The sequence below is a fragment of the Ambystoma mexicanum genome, chromosome 2q (genome assembly GCF_040938575.1).
Source record: "Ambystoma mexicanum isolate Mex_15411 chromosome 2q, UKY_AmexF1_1, whole genome shotgun sequence".
Lineage (NCBI taxonomy): Eukaryota > Metazoa > Chordata > Amphibia > Caudata > Ambystomatidae > Ambystoma > Ambystoma mexicanum.
In genome coordinates this window covers 87,565,060-87,577,187 of record NC_090924.1, presented here as the reverse complement: position 1 = coordinate 87,577,187, position 12,128 = coordinate 87,565,060, and the positions used below count along the sequence as shown (strand labels likewise).

General features: G+C 46.0%; 1 protein-coding gene across 6 annotated transcripts in view; it reads left to right on the top strand.

Annotated features, from left to right (window-relative positions):
• The window catches only part of ABCA3 (ATP binding cassette subfamily A member 3), a 1,774,001-nt gene that overhangs the window by 787,014 nt on the left and 974,859 nt on the right, over nucleotides 1-12,128 (top strand). The gene's annotated exons all lie outside the window — the stretch shown is intronic.

The following is a 12,128-nucleotide window of genomic DNA, read 5'->3' as shown; positions in this document are numbered from 1 at the left end:
AGTCTCCAGTGAGAACAAGCAAGGTACAAGCAACAAGAGGTAAGTACCCCTAGTAAGACAGCACCTTGTGTCTGAAGAAAAGGGTTCAGCTGGCTTCTGTTCCTGTTGCAGTCATACAGATCCTGTGTTTCTGGGCCTCAGTTGTTGGGACAAGAAGGACGTTGGAGGACTACTACACTGTGGTTTGAAGGTCTGCAGCAGCAATGGGCGTACTCCAGATCAGCAGCACTTCACGGTTTCAGCTACCAGTCAATAGCACCACCGCTGTTCTTGGACACCTTGTGGGCTCCCCTTGCTTCTGGGTTCCAGCACTCTGTTGAGGTGGCTCTGGCTTGAGTCATCCTGCTTCGAGGGAGTCCTTAGGATGCTCATGGAGCTTGGGTCCGGCTTAAAGACGATGCACTCATTTCTGGTGTTCCTGTCCCCTCGGTTCCAGCAGCAGCAAAGTATAGCCAGCAGGCAGAGGGGTTCCAGACAAGTTTGTCTTAGGGTCAGTTGGTCCCACCAACTCGAGGAAAGAAGTCATCCATCATGGGCCTGTCTAGTCGATTCGAAACTTGAAGCTTCAGCACTGCATCAGGGCTTCACTGGGCAAACCAACGGTCCAGGAGGGTGTGTTGGGGAGAATTCTCATTTATGGCTAATTTCCCTCACCTAGTGAGTCCCCCAGCAGCTTTGCTGGACTTTTTTCCACCTAGTAAGAGTGAGAGATTTTCCCCCACTCCTATCTGTGTTTTGCTATGTGTTTCCATCTGTTTTTGTGATTGTGGACTCTGAAGTACACCACTTCAGTAGCCCCCTTCTTTGTCTGTGTCACACAGCACCTTTAGTGCCGTGGCACAGGGTTGTCTTTGAGACTTCCCTCGACTCCATTTCTGAGGAGACTACGGTCCCCCAGAAAAGGATAAAGTTACCATTAACTTTACTTAGTCAATCTACCACAGATCCAATACACCCCATCTTCCATGGAGTACTGGAGAGGGTTAACTCGTATCCCTTTTTTTATCTGTACCTCCTAGAGCATTGTTTCGCTCTTTTAACATTTAGACTTGGCTGGTGGCAGTGGTATCTACCCTAACTTTTTTACCGCGATTATATTAGATAAACGTGGTACTGTTCTTGGCTATAATAGTAGCCTTGAACATAAACCTGCTTGAACAAATCCTCTTTCTTTTGGCTCAGGTTGGGTTTATCTGCCATTTCTTTTTGTTAAAGTCCTTCTTGTGTTTTACATTGCGCGGAAAACTAGGTTTGCCTTCTTTGTTCACTATCTTTGGGCGGGCTTCTGCCCAGAAGTCCTCCTGAAGGCGCCTGGGTGTCTAGGTGGGCTGAATGTGTGGGAGGAGTGTAGTCACCCCCTGCACAGGGTATCCTAGGAAACCCAAGTCGCACTTTGTCATGATTGGCCAGGGTAGTTGTCCGGGCTGGACAACCCCCCTGCTGACTTCCTCCCACCTTTACCAAAACTGAACCGTCTCATCTGACAGCCCCACCCCCCTAAAAGGGGGATTAATAAATGCCAGATCCCTGACAGCACATGCCACAGGCATCTGCGATCTGATAGTGCTCGATAACTTGGACTTCATCGCTATCAGAGTCTTGGCTGCATGACGCAGCAGGACCCCTACTCTCCTTAGCAATCCCAGAAAACTTTACAATACTCAGGCAAGACAGAACCAATATGCGCGGTGGCGGTATTGCCATCATCGCAAAGACCAGTTTAGGTATGAGAATTTCACCTACAATAGCATCCTATTCATGTGAATCGCTCACCATTAAACCTCCACTAGCCAGCTCCCACACACTGACTATTCACCTCATCTACAGACCACCTGGACCCCTAGGGACATTTGAGGACGACGTCCACAACATACTCTCCAACAACCTTAAAACCTCCTCCCAAATACTTGTCCTCGGGGACTTCAATTTGGGCTTTAATGACCCCTCAGACAAAAATGCCACCATCATTGCAAATTCCCTCTCCCATCTGGGCATGACGCAAAAAACTTTAGAACCCACTCACAACAAAGGGAGAATCCTTGATTGGCTAGTAGACTACAACTGTACAGCCAATATCAAAGCCATTATCCCTCAAACTTGGACAGACCATTTCTTCCTGTCATTTGAATTATCTACCTCCAGACCGCTTCCACCAGCTGCCATCATGGCCCGCCTTGCCTAACAAGAAATAAAAAGAGCATCACCAGAGATAGTGATCCCAGCTATTCTACCTACCCTCAATGGACTAGAGGATCATTTAGACCCAGAAACTTTAGTCAATGAATATAACAAAATTATGTTAACTACCTTTGACAACATCGCACCCCTGAAACTCAGACAAAGTAAACCTAAATCTCTCCTAAACAAATGGTTTACCCCTGAACTAAAGGATCTGCGTCTACTTAAAAGGAGTTGCGAAACAGCGTGGAGGCTTACCCCTTCAGAAGATCACAAAATTAAACCAACAGAAATATCCTCACAATATAAAAAAGAAATCCATTTGGCCAAACAGAACTCATTCAATAAGCGTATTTCCAATGCCAACTCAAACATGAGGGAACTGTTCCCCATCCTCAAGGAACTAGAGTCGCCCATCCCCATTCCGGATATATGCACCAAAGATAAAACTTGGTGCTCCTACATTCAGCAAGCCCTATCAAATAAAATGTCCTTACTCCAAACGAAAATAGCCAAAAAGAAAGCCTCCCTTACACAATCTACTAAGACCAAAAACTCCACTATAAACCTTGCCCCAAAGGCTCAGGACCCAGCTATATGGTTCATGTTCTCTAAAACCTCTATCCTTGAGGTGGAGAAAGTCATCCTGTCCCTCAAGCCATGAAATTGTCATGGCGATTCCTGGTCTGCCCAGCTTATAAAAGATGCTGCTAGGGATCTTTCCCTGTTTATTGCCAAACTTGTCAACTCCTCATTCACGTCTGGCACGGTGCCCACCAATCTAAAACAATCCTGGGTACTACCACTGCTAAAAAAGCAAACGCTAGACCCACTCATACCCACCAACTACCGTCCCATTACGACAGTCCCCTTCCTGCTTAAAATCTTTGGTAAGATTGCCTATAATCAAATCCAAAATTTTCTGGAACAACATAAACTCTTAGGAGAGCGCCAATCAGGATTCCGTCCACAACACCACACAGAGACTGCCCTCATCGACCGAAAGGCACAAACAGATGATCTAAGAGATGAATGAAAAATGGCTCTCCTCTTGCTGCTGGACCTTTCAGCAGAATTTGACCTCGTGGACCATGGGGTACTTTGCAGTCACTTAGACTCTGCTGCACATTTCTCCAGAGAGGCCATAACATGGTTTGAATCCTTTCTTAGCGACAGGACCATGAGGGTGTTCTTCCCATAGGCGGCGGCTGACCCAATCCCCATCTGGTGCAGAGTTCCTCAGGGTTCGTGTGTCTCCCCGACTCTTTACAACATATTTACTAAGCCCCTTTTTGATGATCTGGGCCATCTTAGGATCACCTACACTAACTATGCAGATGATACCCAGATTCTCCTCCCACTTTCTGGGGATTACAATAAGGATTTGGCCTTGGTGAATAGGGTGTATATCATCGTCCAGGCATGGATGGCAACCCATGGCCTATGCCTGAACGATGATAAAACAGAGTTGATCATCCTAGGGACACACTCTAACCTCAAAAAACGTAGCCAGGATTATACCTCATTTGAAATTGATGGGAATATCATCATCATCAAGGTATCGAAAGATGTGAAGACACTTGGCTTCTATCTGGATGCCACCCTTTCTTTCAACAAACAGGTGAAGCCATTGGCTTCGGCAACCGCCTACACATGCAAGCTCATGCACACATTAGAGCAGGCAAACACTTTCTTTCTGACAACAACTGCCTTATCCTAGCGAGAGCACTAATCCTCTCGAGGCTTGACTATTGTAATGCCCTCTACATTGGAGCAAATAAATCCATCACCCACCGAATTCAAATTTTACAAAACAACGCCTTGCGAGCCGCCCTCGGTGTGTCTAAAAGATCGCATATTTCAAAGATCAGGCGTCAAAACAACTGGCTGTCCACCCGAAATAAAATCCACTTAAAAGTAGCGTCCCTGGTCCACAAAGCCCTGAACAATGCCGCACCAAGCTATCTCTGTAACAAACTCACAAAAAGAAACCACATGCACCCAGCCAGAACTTTTAATGCCATTAGCCTCATCATTCCAAGATTCAGGCTAACTAAGGCAGGGGTAGCAGCTTCCAGGTTCAAGCGGCCCAATTATGGAAATTCAGAACCAACTACATTAATCTTATGAGGTCTGCCAATGATTAGCCCACTAGCGCCCTCTTATCCTCTCACAACCTTAGCATTTAAACATCTCTATCCTGTTCTCCTTTGATCCTATGGACTTCCTTACGCTGCCCACCTGGCGATGAGCGAACTCCCATCCAGTGCCTGTATATAAACTGTCCTTATTGTATATTTTGCGTGTATCTTGTGTGTAAATTGCAATTTCCGCCTACCTGTGATATATTGTATTTAATATTTTTGGACTCTGTATGCTTCCCATGACCCTACCCTGTAACTTAAACTTTGCATTTTCTGTACTGCTACGCCCGGCTGCTTTTGGGTCGGATGCGCATTATAAGTGAATTAAACAAACAAACAGCCAGGCTGTGTGAATAGGGGTTTTTCACAGAAAAGGAAGGTCTCTTGGGCTAGGAGTCAGAGTCGCCACTGGAACTACAAGGAACCGAAGAGAAGCAGAGAGAACGACGGCTGCTGCAACTACCCTGTCCCGGTGAAGCCCTGCTGCAATCCTGAGCCATCTGCCCTTCAATGACTCAGAGAAGATCCAGTCCAGAGTCGTCTTCCCTTGAGCTTGGTGGGGATAACCAGCTCATCTTCTACAGCCAGAGGATCCTCTTCCGTGGTCGAAATCGCTGCACACTGCCGTAGTGGTCCAGATAGCCACCTGAAGAGCCTCTCCTGTTTTTAAGGAGCGCACCTTTTATTCCGTGTCGCTGCTGCCAGCCTCATCCCTGTCTGGTGCAGACCCCCTTCAGACGTCCTCCTTCTCGATGAAGCTCCAGGAATCGTGGGTCTGCGGGAAACCAACAGGAACAACTGCCAGGGCACCAGCTAAACCATTGGAACAAGGTACTGTGTTCTGTTGAGGAAACTGGGTGAATCTCTTATTCTTCATTTCCAAGGCTTGACCTTGTCTTCCCTCCTTCTTATAACTTTTGCTTCCGAACATTGACAATATCCAAGTACTTTTTGGCTCTGTTGAATCGTGAACTGTTAGACCGTGTGATCTTTGGCAACTGGCCCCGGTGTCTTTGAACCTGGCTCCGGCCCTTTGACTTTTGAACTCCTGTCTCTGAGCGTTTCTTGATTCTGCCTGCCTAACCAAAATATTGCCTGTGATTTTTGCCTCCAACTCCCTCTGGGTATCTCAGGTGCTAAATGTGTTTATGCCCCTTTAGCATTTCATGTCACGGATACGTGTTTGTTTAGTAGACCAAAATGTCAAAAAGTGATCGCATTCGTATTCGCGGTAACATGTTTTTGTGCCTAATACCGGTTCATGCCAAAACAGGGTACTTACCTTCAGACTTACTGTACAAAGTGAATTGGTTAGTTGTATATTTAACGTGCGTTTTTTATTGAAGTTTAATAGAAGTGTCGTTTTTATAACAAATGGTTTAAAAATAAATGTACTTATATTTTTCTACCTGAAACCTTGAGTCAGTGTTTGCTTGAGTCACAGTAATTGTGGTCCCTTTGTGTAATCTCTGCTACTGCTCATATACTCTTGAGATAAGCCTGGCTGCTCCGCCACTGCTACCACTATGACATAGTAGTACAGGGTTATACCAAAGGTAAAACTTGTATCACCACCTGTAGTCTTAATTGTGTTTAGTGGTCCCTAAGGGCACTGCACAGGATTCTGCCTAACAGGGTGCAGCAAGCTTCTTTTCCTGTTTCTTCTTTGGTTCCTTCGTCCACTGTTCGACTCTAGGAGTGAGAGACCTCACCTTTTATGTAGGTTTCTCCCATTAATTCGCAGCCTAGCTGTCACTCACACAGCAGTATGGCTGTCCTCCAAGGACAGTCAGCTAGCCAGCCAATCACCTTTGGGTGCATTCCTGTAACTAAGGAATCTTAGCATAGGTGTTTCAGGAACCTCCCTTGCTTTCTGCCCTGCCAGACAGGCTGGAGCCAGAGGCGGCTTCACCAGTGAACTCCACCAAAGACAACATGAACAAAGGGACCAAACCAGGTTTGGCGTGCAGAGTAAAACCCAGGAAGGACCTCACAAGCAAGAAATGTCAAAAAACGAAGACCGGGGCCATTTTGACGAAATGGGCACCCATGGGTGCAATAGTGCAGCTGAGGATTCAGCCTGTGGTAAAAACACACAATGGTAGGAAAATTAAACTACTGCCACCAGCCATTAATTATAGTGAGGGTAACATAAATATGTTACATGAGAAAGTAGACAAACGGGATACTAAGTAACCCCCCAGCACTCCACATAGGATGGGGTGGGCTGGTTCTACAAAGACAAAAAGGTAAGTAAAGTCAATTTCTCTTTAATACTCTTGAAAACAGTAGTTTATACAAGAGTAGGTATTTAAACCTTAAGAGAAATCCAAAGGACTGCACTGTCTCGGGAGGATAGCTCAGGGGCAACGTGCTCGCCTTGGAAGCAAGACGACACGTAGTGCCACAGGTTCGATCCCTGGGTCCGCGCTTAGAAACCTCTGGGTATTAAGCATGTTATAAATAACCTAGCATAGCATATCACATCACTGAGGGTGCTGTGTGTCACAATACAAAAGGTGATGCCTATGGAGTTTGTCAGACTCTAAAACCAAAAAGAAACACAGAGTCCAAATCAGATAGAAGTACATGATAGAGTGAGAAAAAGATCTCACTCACTCCAGGATAGAAAATCCAAAAGTCCCAAAGTCCAGCAAAAGAGCTGGCGGTCTCTAATGAAGAAGGAAATTAGCACAGAAATGAGAATTCTCTCTAACACTCATCCCCCCCAGACTAAGGGACAGGAGGATTTAATCCAGTCCTGGATGAATCTCCTATTCCAGTCGGTCATACTTTATGGAGAGACCATCAGCATTTTGGTGATTACACCCTGACTAGTGTTCTATGCTGAACTCAAACCCATGGAGGCTGATTGACCACCTTAACAATTCTCCCCCTTCATCTGCATTAGCCATCTCAAGGGTTGGCGGTCTGTCTGACTTACAAAAGTAGATCCATACAAGTATGGTCTAAGCTTCTTTAGAGACCACACGTTCAATAGTTGCCCACCTTGTCTCAAGGCCCTTCAGTTTCCTACTGACGAAGCAGATGGGGTGTTCCCTGCCTTTCTCATGCAGCTGACTCAGAACTACACCTATCCTGTTAGAAGCATCCATTTGTACAATAAAGGATTGGTTGGAGTCAGGAGCTCTCAAAACTGGAGCTTGACAAAGGGCTGTCTTAAGTCATTTAAAGGCCTGAGTGTATTCCTCATTCTACCTGACCTTCTTGGGGAATTTGGGTGAGGAGATCACATTCAAGATAGAAGCTATGGTCCCATAGTTCTCATTGAAATTCCTATAGTACCCAGTGAGACCTAGGAAGGCTCTGACTTGGGGTTGAGTAGTAGGGGTGGCCCAGTATTGTACAGCTTGTACTTTGCTAGGTAATGGCCTTATTGCACCTCCTCCTACCTAATGTCCAAGGTAGACCACTTTACTCTGACCAATTTGACATTTACTAGCCTTTATGTCCAGAAGGGCCTGTTCAAGAGCCTGCAATACATATCCAAGGTGGTCAAGATGCTCTTCCCAAGTGGGGTTGAACACTGCAATGTCGTCCAAGTATGCAGTGCAGAAGTCCTCCATCCCATTCAGAACTTGATTCACCATCCTCTGGAACGTAGGAGGTGCATTTTTGAGTCCAAAAGGCATAACCTTAAACTAGCAGAGACCTCCTGGGATAGAAAATGCAGTTTTCACCTTGGCATTTGCCAATAGCCTGAGGTTAGGCAAATGTACTGAGGAACTTGGCTGAACCAAGTTTGTCCACCAGCTCATCTATCCTAGGTAAAGGATGGGCATCAGTTGTGATGACTGCATTAAGAGCTCTCTAGTCCACACAGAATCTCAACTCTTTGGATCCTGCCTTTGGTACTAGTGCAACTGGACTAGACAATGGAGTGGTAGATAGCTCTATTATCCCAAGATCACACTTCTTCTTGACCTATTCCTTTATGTTGGATCTTACATGGTCGGACATCCTGTAACCCCTGCTTTTCAGAGGGAGACTATCACCAGTAAGAATATCATGCTGGCCCCAACGGGTCAAGCCTGTGGTTAGTGAAAACAGGGAGGCAAACTGATTTAACAGATCTTTGCACTGCTCCTGTTGTTACAGAGTCAGATCTGAAGAGAGTTTTGCTCCTTGAATCTTCCCATCTGAAGGTTGTCCCCTGGGGAGGTCAGGGAGAGGCTAGATGCAAAGCTCCTTGTTCTGGTCTGGAAAAAAATGCTTTCAGACGGTTAGTGTGATGGACCCTAGCGGCCTCCCTGGGATTGCCCAAGTCCACTAAATAATTGACCTCTCCAGGTTTGGCCACACCCTTGACGGGTCCAATCCATTTGTCCTGTAAGGCCCTCTGCCTTGTAGATGCCATATCTAGAACCAGCTGTTCTGGAGTAAACTGCAACATGTTGGCCTTCTGGTCATGGCAATGTTTGACCAGAGCCTGCCCTGCTTTGAAGTTATAAGAAGCTTCTGTCATCATATGTGCCATCATTCTCCTCCAGAGACCTAGCCCATTCTCTCGCTGGCTTGAAGGAAGGAGCACTCTCCAACCTTTCCTTGATTAAGGCCAAAGAACCTCTATCCGGATGACCATAGAGCAGCTCAAAGGGGCTAAAACCAACCCCTACTTGAGGGACTTCTCTATAGGCAAAGAGAGGGCATGGCAGCGGAAGGCTCCACTTTCTTCTAAGGGGTTCCTCTAAAGCACCTATCATGCTATTCATTGTTCTGATAAACCTCTCCACCAACCCATTGGTTTGGAGATGGTAGGCTGTTGAGAACTTGTAGGCCACTCCACGTTTTTTCCACATGGTTTGTATGTAGTGGGCCATAAAATGTGGCCCCCTGTCAGAGATGACATTCTTAGGAAACCCAACCCTGGTAAAAAAAAAAAAAGAAAACAAGGAGGGCCTTAGCCACTGTAACAGTCCTCATAGGTATGGCTTCAGGATACCTGGTAGCATGGTCTACCACAACCAATATAAATCGGTTGCCTGAAGAAGTTGGATGGTCTAGGGGAACAACGTCAATCCCCACTCTCTCAAAAGGACCTCTCACCACTGGGAAAGGCACTAAAGGTGCCACATTCTTGGCTCCATTCTTGCCAGATATCTGACAAGTGTGACAACTCCTACAGAATTTAAGTACACCAAACCCCATCTTGGGCCAGTAGAAATACAGAGATATCTTCTCTTTGTTCTTCTTGAAGCTCAAGTGACCAGAGGGATCTCATGGGCTAACTGTAGGAACTGGGGTCTCACCTCCAGAGGCACTACAAGTCTTCTGTATTCTCCTGGGGTAGACTCAGTGGGTTGACTGTAGAGGAGGCCCTCCTCCCAGTAAAGCCTGTGCTTCCCTGGCTCTTGCCCTTCCAGCTGGGAAGCTGTCTGTTTGCTTATACCTTCAAGAGTAGGACACTCTCTTTGACCTCTGCTGAAGTCTGCCCTAGAGGGTGCACCTTCTGCAAGTAAAGTCTGCAGCTCAGGATGGTCCTTAGGATCCAGATCTCCAACATAGGGAAGGGCTTCTCAAAGCTCTGTTTCACCAGTAGCTGTTTCAAATGAGAGTTATCCCTAACAGACACTTACACACTTGCAGTTATATATAAATTATTATTTATTAAACAAACTAGACAATGTTAAGTTCACTTTTCAATTAAGATAAGAGCACATTTTAGACATATATACAGTAAGGCTTTTGCAGTAGTGACTCAATTCAGCGGTCAACTTTAAGTTAGAATACGGTTAAGTTAAAGAGTTTCTTTAGGCTAGCCAATGTATTCACCAGCCAACAATCATTAAATGATAATCCTGTAAATAAAAACATGTTTTACACTTAAAGAATAGGAAGCAATTTAAGGTAAGTAAAGCACTTGGCAAATAATACTTTAGAATCACTGGTTCAAGGAAGAATGAACAAATCCAAACCAACACAGAGCAGGTAAGACTTGCATTTAAATTCAGAGGCATTAGCCTTTAGCAGTCCATCCCTATCCAGGTTTGAGATTCTTAGTCAGATGGGAGGGACAAATAGATACAGCACAAGCTGGAAAATGTCATCAAGAGTTCCAGAGAAAGACTTGTTACAAGTGTTACTTTGTTGAGAAAAAGGGTGTAGGGACTCCAGGGAAGGCTCCCTGTAGGAGTACAGGTGTTAGGCCTGGGCAAACGTGTATGGGTAAACTCCCAAACACACAATTCAGTACTACAGCAACATAGGAGCAACAAAGGAACTCTAGGTAAGTTATACCAAGAGTCTCACAGTAACCTCAGCATGAAGAAGTTGTTGCAGCACAAAGCTTCTACGATGGAGCAGCAGTAGACCCAGTCACTGGATTCTTGCTCAGGCAGACTGAAGAAGGGACACTGGATGGATCCTCACAGCAGCAGTCGAGTGGAGAGGCTTCAGACAATGGATTCTTCATGGTTCTGTTGTTTATGGCACCCGTTTCAGAGCACAAGTGAAGAGCGGTTACAGCCCGGTCGACTCAGCTTGCTCTCACGGCCCAGCCTTAGGATGAGGGGACTTCAAGGAGCAGAATCTTGCCTCTCGCGGTCCGGAAGGAGTCCACTAAAGTTTCGGGAGGATTTGCTCCTAGGAACACGATACACTGCACACTGGCTACAGGTCCCAGGCTATTGGCGGTTTGAAGCCTGTGAAGGTCACAGCTCATTGTGGGATGGCTTAAAATGCAGGTTGTCCTCAGACTGGTTGGTCCCACCAGTCTAAAGAAGGAAGTCATCAAGCTCGGAGCTTCCATGTCGCTTGGAAAAGAGGGCTGAAGCAGCAGTCGTCACTCAGATGGCTCTGGCGGTCTCTGTAGTTAGCTGCAGATGTCTTCCTTCTCCTTCTCTTCTTCGGAATGAATATTCCAGTGGTCAACTCTGGCTTCAGCCTGAATACCCTAGCCTTTTATGCAAGAACTCAACCATTTAACAAGCATGCTGTCAGTCAAACCTGGGGTGGGGGCTGTCCTTTCTGGACAGCCAGCCTCCCAATTAGAACTGGACCTAAGCAGGCACACTGAAGGACAGAGACTTGTGGAGTTTCCATGTCCTCCAAGCTTCCTGTCCTCCCAGAAACATTGGTGCCTTCGGGCGGACCTCACAAAGGGATCCTGGCTAAGACAAAAGATGCATAAAGACCTCCCCAACCAGCACGGCAGAAGAAGGATCAAGAAAGAAAAAACCATCGGGAGTTGGCGATAAATGAAGACAGGAACCATTTTGGATCAATGGTGTCCCATTTGCACCTTCCCGCAGCTACAAATGCGGCCTGCATTGTAAGTTTCACCCAATTGGTAGAAAAAGTATCCGCTGCGACCAGCCACTTGGATGGAATTGTTACTGTAACCAAAAAGGGAAAAAGGGACAGTGTCCCCTTATCACTCCACATAAGGAGGGGGTGCTGGGCTTACAAAAAAAGTATAGGTAGGATAAAAAGTACCCTCCTATCTTTGGGAACAGTAGTTCTCACAAGGAAGAAAGATAAAAACAAAGAGGAATGCTCACGGATCTTGCAATAACACAGCACCTAAGTGTTGGGTGCTACAATAGGGAATTACAGATGGCAGAGGAAAATATCAGGAAAGTGACCCCATCAAAATAAGCCCAAAAAGGGGTGCCCAGAGTACAAAAATAAGAATGGGTAAGTGGGGGAAAAAGATTCCCACTCACACATGAGACCGAAAACCCTATAGTCCAGTAAAAAGTGCTGGGGGGACTCACCAGGCAAAGAGAATATCACACAAGATGGAAATTCTACCTAAAATATAGCCTGTTAACTAGCTCAGTGAGT